Source organism: Schistocerca gregaria, chromosome X (assembly GCF_023897955.1).
Source record: "Schistocerca gregaria isolate iqSchGreg1 chromosome X, iqSchGreg1.2, whole genome shotgun sequence".
Taxonomy (NCBI): Eukaryota; Metazoa; Arthropoda; class Insecta; order Orthoptera; family Acrididae; genus Schistocerca; species Schistocerca gregaria.
The window spans coordinates 767,956,096-767,981,077 of record NC_064931.1 but is presented as its reverse complement, the minus strand read 5'-3'; the positions used below and the strand labels follow the sequence as shown (position 1 = coordinate 767,981,077).

At 49.0% G+C, this 24,982-nt stretch overlaps 1 protein-coding gene across 2 annotated transcripts in view; it reads right to left on the bottom strand.

Annotated features, from left to right (window-relative positions):
* LOC126298405 (MAM domain-containing glycosylphosphatidylinositol anchor protein 1-like) overlaps nucleotides 1-24,982 on the bottom strand; it is a 1,040,893-nt gene that overhangs the window by 378,050 nt on the left and 637,861 nt on the right. The gene's annotated exons all lie outside the window — the stretch shown is intronic.

Here is a 24,982-nt window from a genome sequence, read left to right as displayed (position 1 = left end):
AAGACACCAGTCTCCGTGTACAGATGGCTGACAGTGGGGTCATTGCTATTAGGCCCCGTGCCCAAATTGACCTAGTCGTTGTCATGCAGTTGGATGTCATCCCACCGGGATGATCCCTTCTCCAGGGTGTACTATCTACAACATGTAAGAACCGATGTTGCCTACAGACCTTTCATCACTTAGTAATGCTACGCACTGAAGACACCAGTCTCCGTGTACAGATGGCTGACAGTGGGGTCATTGCTATTAGGCCCCGTGCCCAAATTGACCTAGCCGTTGTCATGCAGTTGGATGTCATCCCACCGGGATGATCCCTTCTCCAGGGTGTACTATCTACAACATGTAACAACCCATGTTGCCTACAGACCTTTCATCACTTAGTAATGCTACGCACTGAAGACACCAGTCTCCGTGTACAGATGGCTGACAGTGGGGTCATTGCTATTAGGCCCCGTGCCCAAATTGACCTAGTCGTTGTCATGCAGTTGGATGAACCGATGTTGCCTACAGACCTTTCATCACTTAGTAATGCTACGCACTGAAGACACCAGTCTCCGTGTACAGATGGCTGACAGTGGGGTCATTGCTATTAGGCCCCGTGCCCAAATTGACCTAGCCGTTGTCATGCAGTTGGATGTCATCCCACCGGGATGATCCCTTCTCCAGGGTGTACTATCTACAACATGTAAGAACCGATGTTGCCTACAGACCTTTCATCACTTAGTAATGCTACGCACTGAAGACACCAGTCTCCGTGTACAGATGGCTGACAGTGGGGTCATTGCTATTAGGCCCCGTGCCCAAATTGACCTAGCCGTTGTCATGCAGTTGGATGTCATCCCACCGGGATGATCCCTTCTCCAGGGTGTACTATCTACAACATGTAACAACCCATGTTGCCTACAGACCTTTCATCACTTAGTAATGCTACGCACTGAAGACACCAGTCTCCGTGTACAGATGGCTGACAGTGGGGTCATTGCTATTAGGCCTCGTGCCCAAATTGACCTAGCCGTTGTCATGCAGTTGGATGTCATCCCACCGGGATGATCCCTTCTCCAGGGTGTACTATCTACAACATGTAACAACCCATGTTGCCTACAGACCTTTCATCACTTAGTAATGCTACGCACTGAAGACACCAGTCTCCGTGTACAGATGGCTGACAGTGGGGTCATTGCTATTAGGCCCCGTGCCCAAATTGACCTAGTCGTTGTCATGCAGTTGGATGTCATCCCACCGGGATGATCCCTTCTCCAGGGTGTACTATCTACAACATGTAACAACCCATGTTGCCTACAGACCTTTCATCACTTAGTAATGCTACGCACTGAAGACACCAGTCTCCGTGTACAGATGGCTGACAGTGGGGTCATTGCTATTAGGCCCCGTGCCCAAATTGACCTAGCCGTTGTCATGCAGTTGGATGTCATCCCACCGGGATGATCCCTTCTCCAGGGTGTACTATCTACAACATGTAACAACCCATGTTGCCTACAGACCTTTCATCACTTAGTAATGCTACGCACTGAAGACACCAGTCTCCGTGTACAGATGGCTGACAGTGGGGTCATTGCTATTAGGCCCCGTGCCCAAATTGACCTAGTCGTTGTCATGCAGTTGGATGTCATCCCACCGGGATGATCCCTTCTCCAGGGTGTACTATCTACAACATGTAAGAACCGATGTTGCCTACAGACCTTTCATCACTTAGTAATGCTACGCACTGAAGACACCAGTCTCCGTGTACAGATGGCTGACAGTGGGGTCATTGCTATTAGGCCCCGTGCCCAAATTGACCTAGCCGTTGTCATGCAGTTGGATGTCATCCCACCGGGATGATCCCTTCTCCAGGGTGTACTATCTACAACATGTAACAACCCATGTTGCCTACAGACCTTTCATCACTTAGTAATGCTACGCACTGAAGACACCAGTCTCCGTGTACAGATGGCTGACAGTGGGGTCATTGCTATTAGGCCTCGTGCCCAAATTGACCTAGCCGTTGTCATGCAGTTGGATGTCATCCCACCGGGATGATCCCTTCTCCAGGGTGTACTATCTACAACATGTAACAACCCATGTTGCCTACAGACCTTTCATCACTTAGTAATGCTACGCACTGAAGACACCAGTCTCCGTGTACAGATGGCTGACAGTGGGGTCATTGCTATTAGGCCCCGTGCCCAAATTGACCTAGTCGTTGTCATGCAGTTGGATGTCATCCCACCGGGATGATCCCTTCTCCAGGGTGTACTATCTACAACATGTAAGAACCGATGTTGCCTACAGACCTTTCATCACTTAGTAATGCTACGCACTGAAGACACCATTCTCCGTGTACAGATGGCTGACAGTGGGGTCATTGCTATTAGGCCCCGTGCCCAAATTTACCTAGCCGTTGTCATGCAGTTGGATGTCATCCCACCGGGATGATCCCTTCTCCAGGGTGTACTATCTACAACATGTAACAACCCATGTTGCCTACAGACCTTTCATCACTTAGTAATGCTACGCACTGAAGACACCAGTCTCCGTGTACAGATGGCTGACAGTGGGGTCATTGCTATTAGGCCCCGTGCCCAAATTGACCTAGTCGTTGTCATGCAGTTGGATGTCATCCCACCGGGATGATCCCTTCTCCAGGGTGTACTATCTACAACATGTAAGAACCGATGTTGCCTACAGACCTTTCATCACTTAGTAATGCTACGCACTGAAGACACCAGTCTCCGTGTACAGATGGCTGACAGTGGGGTCATTGCTATTAGGCCCCGTGCCCAAATTGACCTAGCCGTTGTCATGCAGTTGGATGTCATCCCACCGGGATGATCCCTTCTCCAGGGTGTACTATCTACAACATGTAAGAACCGATGTTGCCTACAGACCTTTCATCACTTAGTAATGCTACGCACTGAAGACACCAGTCTCCGTGTACAGATGGCTGACAGTGGGGTCATTGCTATTAGGCCCCGTGCCCAAATTGACCTAGCCGTTGTCATGCAGTTGGATGTCATCCCACCGGGATGATCCCTTCTCCAGGGTGTACTATCTACAACATGTAAGAACCGATGTTGCCTACAGACCTTTCATCACTTAGTAATGCTACGCACTGAAGACACCAGTCTCCGTGTACAGATGGCTGACAGTGGGGTCATTGCTATTAGGCCCCGTGCCCAAATTGACCTAGCCGTTGTCATGCAGTTGGATGTCATCCCACCGGGATGATCCCTTCTCCAGGGTGTACTATCTACAACATGTAAGAACCGATGTTGCCTACAGACCTTTCATCACTTAGTAATGCTACGCACTGAAGACACCAGTCTCCGTGTACAGATGGCTGACAGCGGGGTCATTGCTATTAGGCCCCGAGCCCAAATTGACCTAGCCGTTGTCATGCAGTTGGATGTCATCCCACCGGGATGATCCCTTCTCCAGGGTGTACTATCTACAACATGTAAGAACCGATGTTGCCTACAGACCTTTCATCACTTAGTAATGCTACGCACTGAAGACACCAGTCTCCGTGTACAGATGGCTGACAGTGGGGTCATTGCTATTAGGCCCCGTGCCCAAATTGACCTAGTCGTTGTCATGCAGTTGGATGTCATCCCACCGGGATGATCCCTTCTCCAGGGTGTACTATCTACAACATGTAAGAACCGATGTTGCCTACAGACCTTTCATCACTTAGTAATGCTACGCACTGAAGACACCAGTCTCCGTGTACAGATGGCTGACAGTGGGGTCATTGCTATTAGGCCCCGTGCCCAAATTGACCTAGCCGTTGTCATGCAGTTGGATGTCATCCCACCGGGATGATCCCTTCTCCAGGGTGTACTATCTACAACATGTAAGAACCGATGTTGCCTACAGACCTTTCATCACTTAGTAATGCTACGCACTGAAGACACCAGTCTCCGTGTACAGATGGCTGACAGTGGGGTCATTGCTATTAGGCCCCGTGCCCAAATTGACCTAGTCGTTGTCATGCAGTTGGATGTCATCCCACCGGGATGATCCCTTCTCCAGGGTGTACTATCTACAACATGTAAGAACCGATGTTGCCTACAGACCTTTCATCACTTAGTAATGCTACGCACTGAAGACACCAGTCTCCGTGTACAGATGGCTGACAGTGGGGTCATTGCTATTAGGCCCCGTGCCCAAATTGACCTAGCCGTTGTCATGCAGTTGGATGTCATCCCACCGGGATGATCCCTTCTCCAGGGTGTACTATCTACAACATGTAAGAACCGATGTTGCCTACAGACCTTTCATCACTTAGTAATGCTACGCACTGAAGACACCAGTCTCCGTGTACAGATGGCTGACAGTGGGGTCATTGCTATTAGGCCCCGTGCCCAAATTGACCTAGCCGTTGTCATGCAGTTGGATGTCATCCCACCGGGATGATCCCTTCTCCAGGGTGTACTATCTACAACATGTAAGAACCGATGTTGCCTACAGACCTTTCATCACTTAGTAATGCTACGCACTGAAGACACCAGTCTCCGTGTACAGATGGCTGACAGTGGGGTCATTGCTATTAGGCCCCGTGCCCAAATTGACCTAGCCGTTGTCATGCAGTTGGATGTCATCCCACCGGGATGATCCCTTCTCCAGGGTGTACTATCTACAACATGTAAGAACCGATGTTGCCTACAGACCTTTCATCACTTAGTAATGCTACGCACTGAAGACACCAGTCTCCGTGTACAGATGGCTGACAGTGGGGTCATTGCTATTAGGCCCCGTGCCCAAATTGACCTAGCCGTTGTCATGCAGTTGGATGTCATCCCACCGGGATGATCCCTTCTCCAGGGTGTACTATCTACAACATGTAAGAACCGATGTTGCCTACAGACCTTTCATCACTTAGTAATGCTACGCACTGAAGACACCAGTCTCCGTGTACAGATGGCTGACAGTGGGGTCATTGCTATTAGGCCCCGTGCCCAAATTGACCTAGCCGTTGTCATGCAGTTGGATGTCATCCCACCGGGATGATCCCTTCTCCAGGGTGTACTATCTACAACATGTAAGAACCGATGTTGCCTACAGACCTTTCATCACTTAGTAATGCTACGCACTGAAGACACCAGTCTCCGTGTACAGATGGCTGACAGTGGGGTCATTGCTATTAGGCCCCGTGCCCAAATTGACCTAGCCGTTGTCATGAAGTTGGATGTCATCCCACCGGGATGATCCCTTCTCCAGGGTGTACTATCTACAACATGTAAGAACCGATGTTGCCTACAGACCTTTCATCACTTAGTAATGCTACGCACTGAAGACACCAGTCTCCGTGTACAGATGGCTGACAGTGGGGTCATTGCTATTAGGCCCGTGCCCAAATTGACCTAGCCGTTGTCATGCAGTTGGATGTCATCCCACCGGGATGATCCCTTCTCCAGGGTGTACTATCTACAACATGTAAGAACCGATGTTGCCTACAGACCTTTCATCACTTAGTAATGCTACGCACTGAAGACACCAGTCTCCGTGTACAGATGGCTGACAGTGGGGTCATTGCTATTAGGCCCCGTGCCCAAATTGACCTAGCCGTTGTCATGCAGTTGGATGTCATCCCACCGGGATGATCCCTTCTCCAGGGTGTACTATCTACAACATGTAAGAACCGATGTTGCCTACAGACCTTTCATCACTTAGTAATGCTACGCACTGAAGACACCAGTCTCCGTGTACAGATGGCTGACAGTGGGGTCATTGCTATTAGGCCCCGTGCCCAAATTGACCTAGCCGTTGTCATGCAGTTGGATGTCATCCCACCGGGATGGTCCCTTCTCCAGGGTGTACTATCTACAACATGTAAGAACCGATGTTGCCTACAGACCTTTCATCACTTAGTAATGCTACGCACTGAAGACACCAGTCTCCGTGTACAGATGGCTGACAGTGGGGTCATTGCTATTAGGCCCCGTGCCCAAATTGACCTAGCCGTTGTCATGCAGTTGGATGTCATCCCACCGGGATGATCCCTTCTCCAGGGTGTACTATCTACAACATGTAAGAACCGATGTTGCCTACAGACCTTTCATCACTTAGTAATGCTACGCACTGAAGACACCAGTCTCCGTGTACAGATGGCTGACAGTGGGGTCATTGCTATTAGGCCCCGTGCCCAAATTGACCTAGCCGTTGTCATGCAGTTGGATGTCATCCCACCGGGATGATCCCTTCTCCAGGGTGTACTATCTACAACATGTAAGAACCGATGTTGCCTACAGACCTTTCATCACTTAGTAATGCTACGCACTGAAGACACCAGTCTCCGTGTACAGATGGCTGACAGTGGGGTCATTGCTATTAGGCCCCGTGCCCAAATTGACCTAGCCGTTGTCATGCAGTTGGATGTCATCCCACCGGGATGATCCCTTCTCCAGGGTGTACTATCTACAACATGTAAGAACCGATGTTGCCTACAGACCTTTCATCACTTAGTAATGCTACGCACTGAAGACACCAGTCTCCGTGTACAGATGGCTGACAGTGGGGTCATTGCTATTAGGCCCCGTGCCCAAATTGACCTAGCCGTTGTCATGCAGTTGGATGTCATCCCACCGGGATGATCCCTTCTCCAGGGTGTACTATCTACAACATGTAAGAACCGATGTTGCCTACAGACCTTTCATCACTTAGTAATGCTACGCACTGAAGACACCAGTCTCCGTGTACAGATGGCTGACAGTGGGGTCATTGCTATTAGGCCCCGTGCCCAAATTGACCTAGCCGTTGTCATGCAGTTGGATGTCATCCCACCGGGATGATCCCTTCTCCAGGGTGTACTATCTACAACATGTAAGAACCGATGTTGCCTACAGACCTTTCATCACTTAGTAATGCTACGCACTGAAGACACCAGTCTCCGTGTACAGATGGCTGACAGTGGGGTCATTGCTATTAGGCCCGTGCCCAAATTGACCTAGCCGTTGTCATGCAGTTGGATGTCATCCCACCGGGATGATCCCTTCTCCAGGGTGTACTATCTACAACATGTAAGAACCGATGTTGCCTACAGACCTTTCATCACTTAGTAATGCTACGCACTGAAGACACCAGTCTCCGTGTACAGATGGCTGACAGTGGGGTCATTGCTATTAGGCCCCGTGCCCAAATTGACCTAGCCGTTGTCATGCAGTTGGATGTCATCCCACCGGGATGATCCCTTCTCCAGGGTGTACTATCTACAACATGTAAGAACCGATGTTGCCTACAGACCTTTCATCACTTAGTAATGCTACGCACTGAAGACACCAGTCTCCGTGTACAGATGGCTGACAGTGGGGTCATTGCTATTAGGCCCCGTGCCCAAATTGACCTAGCCGTTGTCATGCAGTTGGATGTCATCCCACCGGGATGATCCCTTCTCCAGGGTGTACTATCTACAACATGTAAGAACCGATGTTGCCTACAGACCTTTCATCACTTAGTAATGCTACGCACTGAAGACACCAGTCTCCGTGTACAGATGGCTGACAGTGGGGTCATTCCTATTAGGCCCCGTGCCCAAATTGACCTAGCCGTTGTCATGCAGTTGGATGTCATCCCACCGGGATGATCCCTTCTCCAGGGTGTACTATCTACAACATGTAAGAACCGATGTTGCCTACAGACCTTTCATCACTTAGTAATGCTACGCACTGAAGACACCAGTCTCCGTGTACAGATGGCTGACAGTGGGGTCATTGCTATTAGGCCCCGTGCCCAAATTGACCTAGCCGTTGTCATGCAGTTGGATGTCATCCCACCGGGATGATCCCTTCTCCAGGGTGTACTATCTACAACATGTAAGAACCGATGTTGCCTACAGACCTTTCATCACTTAGTAATGCTACGCACTGAAGACACCAGTCTCCGTGTACAGATGGCTGACAGTGGGGTCATTGCTATTAGGCCCGTGCCCAAATTGACCTAGCCGTTGTCATGCAGTTGGATGTCATCCCACCGGGATGATCCCTTCTCCAGGGTGTACTATCTACAACATGTAAGAACCGATGTTGCCTACAGACCTTTCATCACTTAGTAATGCTACGCACTGAAGACACCAGTCTCCGTGTACAGATGGCTGACAGTGGGGTCATTGCTATTAGGCCCCGTGCCCAAATTGACCTAGCCGTTGTCATGCAGTTGGATGTCATCCCACCGGGATGATCCCTTCTCCAGGGTGTACTATCTACAACATGTAAGAACCGATGTTGCCTACAGACCTTTCATCACTTAGTAATGCTACGCACTGAAGACACCAGTCTCCGTGTACAGATGGCTGACAGTGGGGTCATTGCTATTAGGCCCCGTGCCCAAATTGACCTAGCCGTTGTCATGCAGTTGGATGTCATCCCACCGGGATGATCCCTTCTCCAGGGTGTACTATCTACAACATGTAAGAACCGATGTTGCCTACAGACCTTTCATCACTTAGTAATGCTACGCACTGAAGACACCAGTCTCCGTGTACAGATGGCTGACAGTGGGGTCATTGCTATTAGGCCCCGTGCCCAAATTGACCTAGCCGTTGTCATGCAGTTGGATGTCATCCCACCGGGATGATCCCTTCTCCAGGGTGTACTATCTACAACATGTAAGAACCGATGTTGCCTACAGACCTTTCATCACTTAGTAATGCTACGCACTGAAGACACCAGTCTCCGTGTACAGATGGCTGACAGTGGGGTCATTGCTATTAGGCCCCGTGCCCAAATTGACCTAGTCGTTGTCATGCAGTTGGATGTCATCCCACCGGGATGATCCCTTCTCCAGGGTGTACTATCTACAACATGTAAGAACCGATGTTGCCTACAGACCTTTCATCACTTAGTAATGCTACGCACTGAAGACACCAGTCTCCGTGTACAGATGGCTGACAGTGGGGTCATTGCTATTAGGCCCCGTGCCCAAATTGACCTAGCCGTTGTCATGCAGTTGGATGTCATCCCACCGGGATGATCCCTTCTCCAGGGTGTACTATCTACAACATGTAAGAACCGATGTTGCCTACAGACCTTTCATCACTTAGTAATGCTACGCACTGAAGACACCAGTCTCCGTGTACAGATGGCTGACAGTGGGGTCATTGCTATTAGGCCCCGTGCCCAAATTGACCTAGCCGTTGTCATGCAGTTGGATGTCATCCCACCGGGATGATCCCTTCTCCAGGGTGTACTATCTACAACATGTAAGAACCGATGTTGCCTACAGACCTTTCATCACTTAGTAATGCTACGCACTGAAGACACCAGTCTCCGTGTACAGATGGCTGACAGTGGGGTCATTGCTATTAGGCCCCGTGCCCAAATTGACCTAGCCGTTGTCATGCAGTTGGATGTCATCCCACCGGGATGATCCCTTCTCCAGGGTGTACTATCTACAACATGTAAGAACCGATGTTGCCTACAGACCTTTCATCACTTAGTAATGCTACGCACTGAAGACACCAGTCTCCGTGTACAGATGGCTGACAGTGGGGTCATTGCTATTAGGCCCCGTGCCCAAATTGACCTAGCCGTTGTCATGCAGTTGGATGTCATCCCACCGGGATGATCCCTTCTCCAGGGTGTACTATCTACAACATGTAAGAACCGATGTTGCCTACAGACCTTTCATCACTTAGTAATGCTACGCACTGAAGACACCAGTCTCCGTGTACAGATGGCTGACAGTGGGGTCATTGCTATTAGGCCCCGTGCCCAAATTGACCTAGCCGTTGTCATGCAGTTGGATGTCATCCCACCGGGATGATCCCTTCTCCAGGGTGTACTATCTACAACATGTAAGAACCGATGTTGCCTACAGACCTTTCATCACTTAGTAATGCTACGCACTGAAGACACCAGTCTCCGTGTACAGATGGCTGACAGTGGGGTCATTGCTATTAGGCCCGTGCCCAAATTGACCTAGCCGTTGTCATGCAGTTGGATGTCATCCCACCGGGATGATCCCTTCTCCAGGGTGTACTATCTACAACATGTAAGAACCGATGTTGCCTACAGACCTTTCATCACTTAGTAATGCTACGCACTGAAGACACCAGTCTCCGTGTACAGATGGCTGACAGTGGGGTCATTGCTATTAGGCCCCGTGCCCAAATTGACCTAGCCGTTGTCATGCAGTTGGATGTCATCCCACCGGGATGATCCCTTCTCCAGGGTGTACTATCTACAACATGTAAGAACCGATGTTGCCTACAGACCTTTCATCATTTAGTAATGCTACGCACTGAAGACACCAGTCTCCGTGTACAGATGGCTGACAGTGGGGTCATTGCTATTAGGCCCCGTGCCCAAATTGACCTAGCCGTTGTCATGCAGTTGGATGTCATCCCACCGGGATGATCCCTTCTCCAGGGTGTACTATCTACAACATGTAAGAACCGATGTTGCCTACAGACCTTTCATCACTTAGTAATGCTACACACTGAAGACACCAGTCTCCGTGTACAGATGGCTGACAGTGGGGTCATTGCTATTAGGCCCCGTGCCCAAATTGACCTAGCCGTTGTCATGCAGTTGGATGTCATCCCACCGGGATGATCCCTTCTCCAGGGTGTACTATCTACAACATGTAAGAACCGATGTTGCCTACAGACCTTTCATCACTTAGTAATGCTACGCACTGAAGACACCAGTCTCCGTGTACAGATGGCTGACAGTGGGGTCATTGCTATTAGGCCCCGTGCCCAAATTGACCTAGCCGTTGTCATGCAGTTGGTTGTCATCCCACCGGGATGATCCCTTCTCCAGGGTGTACTATCTACAACATGTAAGAACCGATGTTGCCTACAGACCTTTCATCACTTAGTAATGCTACGCACTGAAGACACCAGTCTCCGTGTACAGATGGCTGACAGTGGGGTCATTGCTATTAGGCCCCGTGCCCAAATTGACCTAGCCGTTGTCATGCAGTTGGATGTCATCCCACCGGGATGATCCCTTCTCCAGGGTGTACTATCTACAACATGTAAGAACCGATGTTGCCTACAGACCTTTCATCACTTAGTAATGCTACGCACTGAAGACACCAGTCTCCGTGTACAGATGGCTGACAGTGGGGTCATTGCTATTAGGCCCCGTGCCCAAATTGACCTAGCCGTTGTCATGCAGTTGGATGTCATCCCACCGGGATGATCCCTTCTCCAGGGTGTACTATCTACAACATGTAAGAACCGATGTTGCCTACAGACCTTTCATCACTTAGTAATGCTACGCACTGAAGACACCAGTCTCCGTGTACAGATGGCTGACAGTGGGGTCATTGCTATTAGGCCCATGCCCAAATTGACCTAGCCGTTGTCATGCAGTTGGATGTCATCCCACCGGGATGATCCCTTCTCCAGGGTGTACTATCTACAACATGTAAGAACCGATGTTGCCTACAGACCTTTCATCACTTAGTAATGCTACGCACTGAAGACACCAGTCTCCGTGTACAGATGGCTGACAGTGGGGTCATTGCTATTAGGCCCCGTGCCCAAATTGACCTAGCCGTTGTCATGCAGTTGGATGTCATCCCACCGGGATGATCCCTTCTCCAGGGTTTACTATCTACAACATGTAAGAACCGATGTTGCCTACAGACCTTTCATCACTTAGTAATGCTACGCACTGAAGACACCAGTCTCCGTGTACAGATGGCTGACAGTGGGGTCATTGCTATTAGGCCCCGTGCCCAAATTGACCTAGCCGTTGTCATGCAGTTGGATGTCATCCCACCGGGATGATCCCTTCTCCAGGGTGTACTATCTACAACATGTAAGAACCGATGTTGCCTACAGACCTTTCATCACTTAGTAATGCTACGCACTGAAGACACCAGTCTCCGTGTACAGATGGCTGACAGTGGGGTCATTGCTATTAGGCCCCGTGCCCAAATTGACCTAGCCGTTGTCATGCAGTTGGATGTCATCCCACCGGGATGATCCCTTCTCCAGGGTGTACTATCTACAACATGTAAGAACCGATGTTGCCTACAGACCTTTCATCACTTAGTAATGCTACGCACTGAAGACACCAGTCTCCGTGTACAGATGGCTGACAGTGGGGTCATTGCTATTAGGCCCCGTGCCCAAATTGACCTAGCCGTTGTCATGCAGTTGGATGTCATCCCACCGGGATGATCCCTTCTCCAGGGTGTACTATCTACAACATGTAAGAACCGATGTTGCCTACAGACCTTTCATCACTTAGTAATGCTACGCACTGAAGACACCAGTCTCCGTGTACAGATGGCTGACAGTGGGGTCATTGCTATTAGGCCCCGTGCCCAAATTGACCTAGCCGTTGTCATGCAGTTGGATGTCATCCCACCGGGATGATCCCTTCTCCAGGGTGTACTATCTACAACATGTAAGAACCGATGTTGCCTACAGACCTTTCATCACTTAGTAATGCTACGCACTGAAGACACCAGTCTCCGTGTACAGATGGCTGACAGTGGGGTCATTGCTATTAGGCCCCGTGCCCAAATTGACCTAGCCGTTGTCATGCAGTTGGATGTCATCCCACCGGGATGATCCCTTCTCCAGGGTGTACTATCTACAACATGTAAGAACCGATGTTGCCTACAGACCTTTCATCACTTAGTAATGCTACGCACTGAAGACACCAGTCTCCGTGTACAGATGGCTGACAGTGGGGTCATTGCTATTAGGCCCCGTGCCCAAATTGACCTAGCCGTTGTCATGCAGTTGGATGTCATCCCACCGGGATGATCCCTTCTCCAGGGTGTACTATCTACAACATGTAAGAACCGATGTTGCCTACAGACCTTTCATCACTTAGTAATGCTACGCACTGAAGACACCAGTCTCCGTGTACAGATGGCTGACAGTGGGGTCATTGCTATTAGGCCCCGTGCCCAAATTGACCTAGCCGTTGTCATGCAGTTGGATGTCATCCCACCGGGATGATCCCTTCTCCAGGGTGTACTATCTACAACATGTAAGAACCGATGTTGCCTACAGACCTTTCATCACTTAGTAATGCTACGCACTGAAGACACCAGTCTCCGTGTACAGATGGCTGACAGTGGGGTCATTGCTATTAGGCCCCGTGCCCAAATTGACCTAGCCGTTGTCATGCAGTTGGATGTCATCCCACCGGGATGATCCCTTCTCCAGGGTGTACTATCTACAACATGTAAGAACCGATGTTGCCTACAGACCTTTCATCACTTAGTAATGCTACGCACTGAAGACACCAGTCTCCGTGTACAGATGGCTGACAGTGGGGTCATTGCTATTAGGCCCCGTGCCCAAATTGACCTAGCCGTTGTCATGCAGTTGGATGTCATCCCACCGGGATGATCCCTTCTCCAGGGTGTACTATCTACAACATGTAAGAACCGATGTTGCCTACAGACCTTTCATCACTTAGTAATGCTACGCACTGAAGACACCAGTCTCGGTGTACAGATGGCTGACAGTGGGGTCATTGCTATTAGGCCCCGTGCCCAAATTGACCTAGCCGTTGTCATGCAGTTGGATGTCATCCCACCGGGATGATCCCTTCTCCAGGGTGTACTATCTACAACATGTAAGAACCGATGTTGCCTACAGACCTTTCATCACTTAGTAATGCTACGCACTGAAGACACCAGTCTCCGTGTACAGATGGCTGACAGTGGGGTCATTGCTATTAGGCCCCGTGCCCAAATTGACCTAGCCGTTGTCATGCAGTTGGATGTCATCCCACCGGGATGATCCCTTCTCCAGGGTGTACTATCTACAACATGTAAGAACCGATGTTGCCTACAGACCTTTCATCACTTAGTAATGCTACGCACAAAAGACACCAGTCTCCGTGTACAGATGGCTGACAGTGGGGTCATTGCTATTAGGCCCCGTGCCCAAATTGACCTAGCCGTTGTCATGCAGTTGGATGTCATCCCACCGGGATGATCCCTTCTCCAGGGTGTACTATCTACAACATGTAAGAACCGATGTTGCCTACAGACCTTTCATCACTTAGTAATGCTACGCACTGAAGACACCAGTCTCCGTGTACAGATGGCTGACAGTGGGGTCATTGCTATTAGGCCCCGTGCCCAAATTGACCTAGCCGTTGTCATGCAGTTGGATGTCATCCCACCGGGATGATCCCTTCTCCAGGGTGTACTATCTACAACATGTAAGAACCGATGTTGCCTACAGACCTTTCATCACTTAGTAATGCTACGCACTGAAGACACCAGTCTCCGTGTACAGATGGCTGACAGTGGGGTCATTGCTATTAGGCCCCGTGCCCAAATTGACCTAGCCGTTGTCATGCAGTTGGATGTCATCCCACCGGGATGATCCCTTCTCCAGGGTGTACTATCTACAACATGTAAGAACCGATGTTGCCTACAGACCTTTCATCACTTAGTAATGCTACGCACTGAAGACACCAGTCTCCGTGTACAGATGGCTGACAGTGGGGTCATTGCTATTAGGCCCCGTGCCCAAATTGACCTAGCCGTTGTCATGCAGTTGGATGTCATCCCACCGGGATGATCCCTTCTCCAGGGTGTACTATCTACAACATGTAAGAACCGATGTTGCCTACAGACCTTTCATCACTTAGTAATGCTACGCACTGAAGACACCAGTCTCCGTGTACAGATGGCTGACAGTGGGGTCATTGCTATTAGGCCCCGTGCCCAAATTGACCTAGCCGTTGTCATGCAGTTGGATGTCATCCCACCAGGATGATCCCTTCTCCAGGGTGTACTATCTACAACATGTAAGAACCGATGTTGCCTACAGACCTTTCATCACTTAGTAATGCTACGCACTGAAGACACCAGTCTCTGTGTACAGATGGCTGACAGTGGGGTCATTGCTATTAGGCCCCGTGCCCAAATTGACCTAGCCGTTGTCATGCAGTTGGATGTCATCCCACCGGGATGATCCCTTCTCCAGGGTGTACTATCTACAACATGTAAGAACCGATGTTGCCTACAGACCTTTCATCACTTAGTAATGCTACGCACTGAAGACACCAGTCTCCGTGTACAGATGGCTGACAGTGGGGTCATTGCTATTAGGCCCCGTGCCCAAATTGACCTAGCCGTTGTCATGCAGTTGGATGTCATCCCACCGGGATGATCCCTTCTCCAGGGTGTACTATCTACAACATGTAAGAACCGATGTTGCCTACAGACCTTTCATCACTTAGTAATGCTACGCACTGAAGACACCAGTCTCCGTGTACAGATGGCTGACAGTGGGGTCATTGCTATTAGGCCCCGTGCCCAAATTGACCTAGCCGTTGTCATGCAGTTGGATGTCATCCCACCGGGATGATCCCTTCTCCAGGGTGTACTATCTACAACATGTAAGAACCGATGTTGCCTACAGACCTTTCATCACTTAGTAATGCTACGCACTGAAGACACCAGTCTCCGTGTACAGATGGCTGACAGTGGGGTCATTGCTATTAGGCCCCGTGCCCAAATTGACCTAGCCGTTGTCATGCAGTTGGATGTCATCCCACCGGGATGATCCCTTCTCCAGGGTGTACTATCTACAACATGTAAGAACCGATGTTGCCTACAGACCTTTCATCACTTAATAATGCTACGCACTGAAGACACCAGTCTCCGTGTACAGATGGCTGACAGTGGGGTCATTGCTATTAGGCCCCGTGCCCAAATTGACCTAGCCGTTGTCATGCAGTTGGATGTCATCCCACCGGGATGATCCCTTCTCCAGGGTGTACTATCTACAACATGTAAGAACCGATGTTGCCTACAGACCTTTCATCACTTAGTAATGCTACGCACTGAAGACACCAGTCTCCGTGTACAGATGGCTGACAGTGGGGTCATTGCTATTAGGCCCCGTGCCCAAATTGACCTAGCCGTTGTCATGCAGTTGGATGTCATCCCACCGGGATGATCCCTTCTCCAGGGTGTACTATCTACAACATGTAAGAACCGATGTTGCCTACAGACCTTTCATCACTTAGTAATGCTACGCACTGAAGACACCAGTCTCCGTGTACAGATGGCTGACAGTGGGGTCATTGCTATTAGGCCCCGTGCCCAAATTGACCTAGCCGTTGTCATGCAGTTGGATGTCATCCCACCGGGATGATCCCTTCTCCAGGGTGTACTATCTACAACATGTAAGAACCGATGTTGCCTACAGACCTTTCATCACTTAGTAATGCTACGCACTGAAGACACCAGTCTCCGTGTACAGATGGCTGACAGTGGGGTCATTGCTATTAGGCCCCGTGCCCAAATTGACCTAGCCGTTGTCATGCAGTTGTATGTCATCCCACCGGGATGATCCCTTCTCCAGGGTGTACTATCTACAACATGTAAGAACCGATGTTGCCTACAGACCTTTCATCACTTAGTAATGCTACGCACTGAAGACACCAGTCTCCGTGTACAGATGGCTGACAGTGGGGTCATTGCTATTAGGCCCCGTGCCCAAATTGACCTAGCCGTTGTCATGCAGTTGGATGTCATCCCACCGGGATGATCCCTTCTCCAGGGTGTACTATCTACAACATGTAAGAACCGATGTTGCCTACAGACCTTTCATCACTTAGTAATGCTACGCACTGAAGACACCAGTCTCCGTGTACAGATGGCTGACAGTGGGGTCATTGCTATTAGGCCCCGTGCCCAAATTGACCTAGCCGTTGTCATGCAGTTGGATGTCATCCCACCGGGATGATCCCTTCTCCAGGGTGTACTATCTACAACATGTAAGAACCGATGTTGCCTACAGACCTTTCATCACTTAGTAATGCTACGCACTGAAGACACCAGTCTCCGTGTACAGATGGCTGACAGTGGGGTCATTGCTATTAGGCCCCGTGCCCAAATTGACCTAGCCGTTGTCATGCAGTTGGATGTCATCCCACCGGGATGATCCCTTCTCCAGGGTGTACTATCTACAACATGTAAGAACCGATGTTGCCTACAGACCTTTCATCACTTAGTAATGCTACACACTGAAGACACCAGTCTCCGTGTACAGATGGCTGACAGTGGGGTCATTGCTATTAGGCCCCGTGCCCAAATTGACCTAGCCGTTGTCATGCAGTTGGATGTCATCCCACCGGGATGATCCCTTCTCCAGGGTGTACTATCTACAACATGTAAGAACCGATGTTGCCTACAGACCTTTCATCACTTAGTAATGCTACGCACTGAAGACACCAGTCTCTGTGTACATATGGCTGACAGTGGGGTCATTGCTATTAGGCCCCGTGCCCAAATTGACCTAGCCGTTGTCATGCAGTTGGATGTCATCCCACCGGGATGATCCCTTCTCCAGGGTGTACTATCTACAACATGTAAGAACCGATGTTGCCTACAGACCTTTCATCACTTAGTAATGCTACGCACTGAAGACACCAGTCTCCGTGTACAGATGGCTGACAGTGGGGTCATTGCTATTAGGCCCCGTGCCCAAATTGACCTAGCCGTTGTCATGCAGTTGGATGTCATCCCACCGGGATGATCCCTTCTCCAGGGTGTACTATCTACAACATGTAAGAACCGATGTTGCCTACAGACCTTTCATCACTTAGTAATGCTACGCACTGAAGACACCAGTCTCCGTGTACAGATGGCTGACAGTGGGGTCATTGCTATTAGGCCCCGTGCCCAAATTGACCTAGCCGTTGTCATGCAGTTGGATGTCATCCCACCGGGATGATCCCTTCTCCAGGGTGTACTATCTACAACATGTAAGAACCGATGTTGCCTACAGACCTTTCATCACTTAGTAATGCTACGCACTGAAGACACCAGTCTCCGTGTACAGATGGCTGACAGTGGGGTCATTGCTATTAGGCCCCGTGCCCAAATTGACCTAGCCGTTGTCATGCAGTTGGATGTCATCCCACCGGGATGATCCCTTCTCCAGGGTGTACTATCTACAACATGTAAGAACCGATGTTGCCTACAGACCTTTCATCACTTAGTAATGCTACGCACTGAAGACACCAGTCTCCGTGTACAGATGGCTGACAGTGGGGTCATTGCTATTAGGCCCCGTGCCCAAATTGACCTAGCCGTTGTCATGCAGTTGGATGTCATCCCACCGGGATGATCCCTTCTCCAGGGTGTACTATCTACAACATGTAAGAACCGATGTTGCCTACAGACCTTTCATCACTTAGTAATGCTACGCACTGAAGACACCAGTCTCCGTGTACAGATGGCTGACAGTGGGGTCATTGCTATTAGGCCCCGTGCCCAAATTGACCTAGCCGTTGTCATGCAGTTGGATGTCATCCCACCGGGATGATCCCTTCTCCAGGGTGTACTATCTACAACATGTAAGAACCGATGTTGCCTACAGACCTTTCATCACTTAGTAATGCTACGCACTGAAGACACCAGTCTCCGTGTACAGATGGCTGACAGTGGGGTCATTGCTATTAGGCCCCGTGCCCAAATTGACCTAGCCGTTGTCATGCAGTTGGATGTCATCCCACCGGGATGATCCCTTCTCCAGGGTGTACTATCTACAACATGTAAGAACCGATGTTGCCTACAGACCTTTCATCACTTAGTAATGCTACGCACTGAAGACACCAGTCTCCGTGTACAGATGGCTGACAGTGGGGTCATTGCTATTAGGCCCCGTGCCCAAATTGACCTAGCCGTTGTCATGCAGTTGGATGTCATCCCACCGGGATGATCCCTTCTCCAGGGTGTACTATCTACAACATGTAAGAACCGATGTTGCCTACAGACCTTTCATCACTTAGTAATGCTACGCACTGAAGACACCAGTCTCGGTGTACAGATGGCTGACAGTGGGGTCATTGCTATTAGGCCCCGTGCCCAAATTGACCTAGCCGTTGTCATGCAGTTGGATGTCATCCCACCGGGATGATCCCTTCTCCAGGGTGTACTATCTACAACATGTAAGAACCGATGTTGCCTACAGACCTTTCATCACTTAGTAATGCTACGCACTGAAGACACCAGTCTCTGTGTACATATGGCTGACAGTGGGGTCATTGCTATTAGGCCCCGTGCCCAAATTGACCTAGCCGTTGTCATGCAGTTGGATGTCATCCCACCGGGATGATCCCTTCTCCAGGGTGTACTATCTACAACATGTAAGAACCGATGTTGCCTACAGACCTTTCATCACTTAGTAATGCTACGCACTGAAGACACCAGTCTCCGTGTACAGATGGCTGACAGTGGGGTCATTGCTATTAGGCCCCGTGCCCAAATTGACCTAGCCGTTGTCATGCAGTTGGATGTCATCCCACCGGGATGATCCCTTCTCCAGGGTGTACTATCTACAACATGTAAGAACCGATGTTGCCTACAGACCTTTCATCACTTAGTAATGCTACGCACTGAAGACACCAGTCTCCGTGTACAGATGGCTGACAGTGGGGTCATTGCTATTAGGCCCTGTGCCCAAATTGACCTAGCCGTTGTCATGCAGTTGGATGTCATCCCACCGGGATGATCCCTTCTCCAGGGTGTACTATCTACAACATGTAAGAACCGATGTTGCCTACAGACCTTTCATCACTTAGTAATGCTACGCACTGAAGACACCAGTCTCCGTGTACAGATGGCTGACAGTGGGGTCATTGCTATTAGGCCCCGTGCCCAAATTGACCTAGCCGTTGTCATGCAGTTGGATGTCATCCCACCGGGATGATCCCTTCTCCAGGGTGTACTATCTACAACATGTAAGAACCGATGTTGCCTACAGACCTTTCATCACTTAGTAATGCTACGCACTGAAGACACCAGTCTCCGTGTACAGATGGCTGACAGTGGGGTCATTGCTATTAGGCCCCGTGCCCAAATTGACCTAGCCGTTGTCATGCAGTTGGATGTCATCCCACCGGGATGATCCCTTCTCCAGGGTGTACTATCTACAACATGTAAGAACCGATGTTGCCTACAGACCTTTCATCACTTAGTAATGCTACGCACTGAAGACACCAGTCTCCGTGTACAGATGGCTGACAGTGGGGTCATTGCTATTAGGCCCCGTGCCCAAATTGACCTAGCCGTTGTCATGCAGTTGGATGTCATCCCACCGGGATGATCCCTTCTCCAGGGTGTACTATCTACAACATGTAAGAACCGATGTTGCCTACAGACCTTTCATCACTTAGTAATGCTACGCACTGAAGACACCAGTCTCCGTGTACAGATGGCTGACAGTGGGGTCATTGCTATTAGGCCCCGTGCCCAAATTGACCTAGCCGTTGTCATGCAGTTGGATGTCATCCCACCGGGATGATCCCTTCTCCAGGGTGTACTATCTACAACATGTAAGAACCGATGTTGCCTACAGACCTTTCATCACTTAGTAATGCTACGCACTGAAGACACCAGTCTCCGTGTACAGATGGCTGACAGTGGGGTCATTGCTATTAGGCCCCGTGCCCAAATTGACCTAGCCGTTGTCATGCAGTTGGATGTCATCCCACCGGGATGATCCCTTCTCCAGGGTGTACTATCTACAACATGTAAGAACCGATGTTGCCTACAGACCTTTCATCACTTAGTAATGCTACGCACTGAAGACACCAGTCTCCGTGTACAGATGGCTGACAGTGGGGTCATTGCTATTAGGCCCCGTGCCCAAATTGACCTAGCCGTTGTCATGCAGTTGGATGTCATCCCACCGGGATGATCCCTTCTCCAGGGTGTACTATCTACAACATGTAAGAACCGATGTTGCCTACAGACCTTTCATCCCTTAGTAATGCTACGCACTGAAGACACCAGTCTCCGTGTACAGATGGCTGACAGTGGGGTCATTGCTATTAGGCCCCGTGCCCAAATTGACCTAGCCGTTGTCATGCAGTTGGATGTCATCCCACCGGGATGATCCCTTCTCCAGGGTGTACTATCTACAACATGTAAGAACCGATGTTGCCTACAGACCTTTCATCACTTAGTAATGCTACGCACTGAAGACACCAGTCTCCGTGTACAGATGGCTGACAGTGGGGTCATTGCTATTAGGCCCCGTGCCCAAATTGACCTAGCCGTTATCATGCAGTTGGATGTCATCCCACCGGGATGATCCCTTCTCCAGGGTGTACTATCTACAACATGTAAGAACCGATGTTGCCTACAGACCTTTCATCACTTAGTAGTGCTACGCACTGAAGACATCAGTCTCTGTGTATGGATGGCTGACAGTGGGGTCATTGCTATTAGGCCTCGTGCCCAAATTGACCTAGCCGTTGTCATGCAGTTGGATGTCATCCCACCGGGATGATTCCTTCTCCAGGGTGTACTATCTACAACATGTAAGAACCGATGTTGCCTACATACCTTTCATCACTTAGTAATGCTACGCACTGTAGACACCAGTCTCCGTGTATGTATGGCTGACAGTGGGGTCATTGCTATTAGGCCCCGTGCCCAAATTAACCTAGCCGTTGTCATGCAGTTGGATGTCATCCCACTGGGATGATTCCTTCTCCAGGGTGTACTATCTACAACATGTAAGAACCGATGTTGCCTACAGACCTTTCATCACTTAGTAATGCTACGCACTGAAGACACCAGTCTCCGTGTATGGATGGCTGACAGTGGAGTCATTGCTATTAGGCCCCGTGCCTAAATTGACCTGGCCATTGTCATGCAGTTGGATGCCATCCCACCGGGATGATCCCTTCTCCAGGGCGTACTATCTACAACATGTAAGAACCGATGTTGCCTACAGACCTTTCATCACTTAGTAATGCTACGCACTGAAGACACCAGTCTCTGTGTACATATGGCTGACAGTGGGGTCATTGCTATTAGGCCCCGTGCCCAAATTGACCTAGCCGTTGTCATGCAGTTGGATGTCATCCCACCGGGATGATCCCTTCTCCAGGGCGTACTATCTACAACATGTAAGAACCGATGTTGCCTACAGACCTTTTACCACTTAATAATGCTACGCACTGAAGGACTCACATAAATTTTAGACTGCCATGTTTGTCTCAAAGTAATAAATAACATTCAGGAAAATTGCACTCAGGTAATTATAGACCGTGTGGACATAATATCTAAGAAAAAAAAACTGACGCAACACAGATGAATTACTCGAATATGACTGAAGTCACTACATGTAATGTACATGTACAGAGAGACAAACGATTACAATTTCAGAAAAATTGGATGATTTATTCAAGAGAAAGCGATTCACAAACTGAGCAAGTCAATAACGCTTTGGTCCACCTCTGCCCCTCATGCAAGCAGCTATTTGGCTTCGCATTGATTGTCTTCCTGAGGAATACCGTGCTAAATTCTGTGCAACTGGCGCGAGAGATCGTCAGAATCCCGTGCTGACTGGAGGGCCCCACCCATGATGCTCGAAATCCTCTCGACTGGGGAGAGATCCAATGACCTTGGTGACCAAGGTAGGGTTTGCCAAGCACGAAAACAAGCGGCAGTGGGAACTCTGGCCGAATTATGGCGGGCATTACTTGTTGAAAAGTCAACCCAGAATATTTTGCCATGAAGGACAACAAAAGTGGGTGCAGAAAATCGTCGACATACAGCTTTGCTGCAAGGGTGCCGTGGATGACAAGCAAAGGGGTCCTGATATGAAAAGAAATGGCACCACAGACCATCACTTCTGGTGGTCAGGCCATATGGCGGTCGACATTCAGACTGATATCCCGCCGGCCGCAGTGGCCATGTGGTTCTAGGCGCTGCAGTCCGGAACCGCGGGACTGCTACGGTCGCAGGTTCGAATCCTGCCTCGGGCATTGATGTGTGTGATGTTCTTAGGTTAGTTAGGTTTAAGTAGTTCTGAGTTCTAGGGGACTTATGACCTAAGATGTTAAGTCCCATAGTGCTCAGAGCCATTTGAACCATTTGAATTGATATCCCTCCAGTGTCCGGAGCGTCTCCATACATGTTTTCGCTGGTCATCGGGATGCAGTTCGAAGCGGGACTTACCACTGAAGGCAATTCTACTCTAGTGAATAAGATTCCAGGGGGAAGACGTGTCTGGTGATGCCCCGGACAGCAGTGGAATACCAACCTCAATATCGTCGGCTGTAGGGCCCGACAACCAGGGTTATTGTGTAGGGTGCCACTTCATTTCATAGCAGGACCACTTTGGTTGTCGGCCGCGGGACCCCTGCAGCAGACCGGTACGTCGAAGATATTCTACGCCTTATTTTTTGTCCTTCACGGTAAGCCAACCTGGGCTTACATTTCAGCAAGATATTGCCAGTCCGCATTTTCTAATTGTCTTCGGGCTTGCCAGACCCTGCCTTGGCCAGCAAGGTCGCCGGATTTCTCCACAGTTGAGGAAGTTTGGAGCATTACGGACAGGGTCCTGCAACCGGCTAGGGAGAGATAATTGTACAGAATTTGGCACTATGTCACTCAAAATGGCATCCAACAACTCTGTCAATCAGTGGCAAGCCGCATAACTGCTTGCATAATGGTCAGAGGTGGAGCAACTAGTAATTAACTAGCTTAGTTCGTGAGCTCTTTCTCTTGAATAAATCAACCACTTTTTCTCAAACGGTGGTTATATGTTTGCCTGTACATGTGCATTACGTCAACGGATTTCCGTCCCATTCGGATAATTTCTTCGTGGTGCGTCGTTTTTTCTTCTTTTTTCTGACATAAATGTATTTTTTTTACTTTATATGGCATGGAAAGGCAGCTGATCAGAGTAAATTTTGGAAAAAATAACTGCCATTACAATGAAATGAATGCCCATAGGTGCATACAGGCGTTGATATACGACAATGAAAATGTGTGCCCCGACCAGGACTCGAAGCCGGAATCTCCTGGTTACATTGCAGACGTTCTATCCATTTTTTTAAAAATCTCATTTTGATCGTTTTCGTTCGTTGTGTCTGATCGCAAGACACCCGTTTCAGTTCGTCGTTGATCCATTAACTCAGTTTTTTTTATTACAGAGGACAGCTAACCCTCTGGCCGAACACGCTGAGTTACCGTGCCGGCATCCATCTGAGCCACCGAGGGCACAGAGTGTAGTGCGACTACAGGTACTTATCTCTGGCACGCCTCCCGTGAGACCCACATTCCCAACTTATTGTCCCGCACTATTTTCATAGTGCCCCTGCCCATTATACTCATTGCCGATTCCCGCAAGAGTTCGGGCACTGTTTGTGCATCCCCACATAAGAAGATGGTCAAATGGTCGGTGAGCCTTAACTATATATATGAAGATGGTATCTGTTCTTTCGGACATGTCCGAAGCAACAGATACTATCTTCATATATATATATATAAAGATAACTGCAACAAATTGAGGTGTCATGTAGAAAGAACGTTTTGCGGGAATTGAAGGAATTGTAATGTATTTTGATTATATTCCTGAAGCTTGTGCAGCTATACTTTTTCGTTTATATTAATTATTTATGGCATACACAACTGAAGATTTTTTTAGTTAATAAGTGTAATTAGCATAAATTTCCATGTCTATCTCAATAAATGTAACAAATCCATCACCACTCCACTAACCACCAGAGTTTGCCTATCAAATGCTCATTAGGTAAAATAGCTTTATAACGTCGGACTCAAAATTTCCCTGAAGTGAACTGCAGCAAGTGGATCGAAACGTCGACAATTTAGTTGTTTTCGTAGTTTACAATGACGGGGCCCAAAATTATCCAAAATTATTTTATCGAACAGAAAACAATTTATCAAATGACATTTCAATCCAATTATTTGGTCCATAGCTACAATTCTGTGAAACCCACATCTAGTAATTGTTTTCAGTTTATTTATTTGTATCATTAGGTTCTAAATGACTGACAGGAGAAATGTAACTCAAAAGGAGATGTGCACTGATATGTAGTGATGGCTGCAGTACGACTGCATACTCGTATAAGCTATTGTTAGAGCACTTGGCCTCTATGCATCGAAACGAACATAAGCACAGGAAAGGCAGTGAGTCACTGATCTGATGCGATATGGTACCGACGTGAGTTGAACCTATGTAGAAAAGAACTTCAAATTGATCAACCTATGTCTA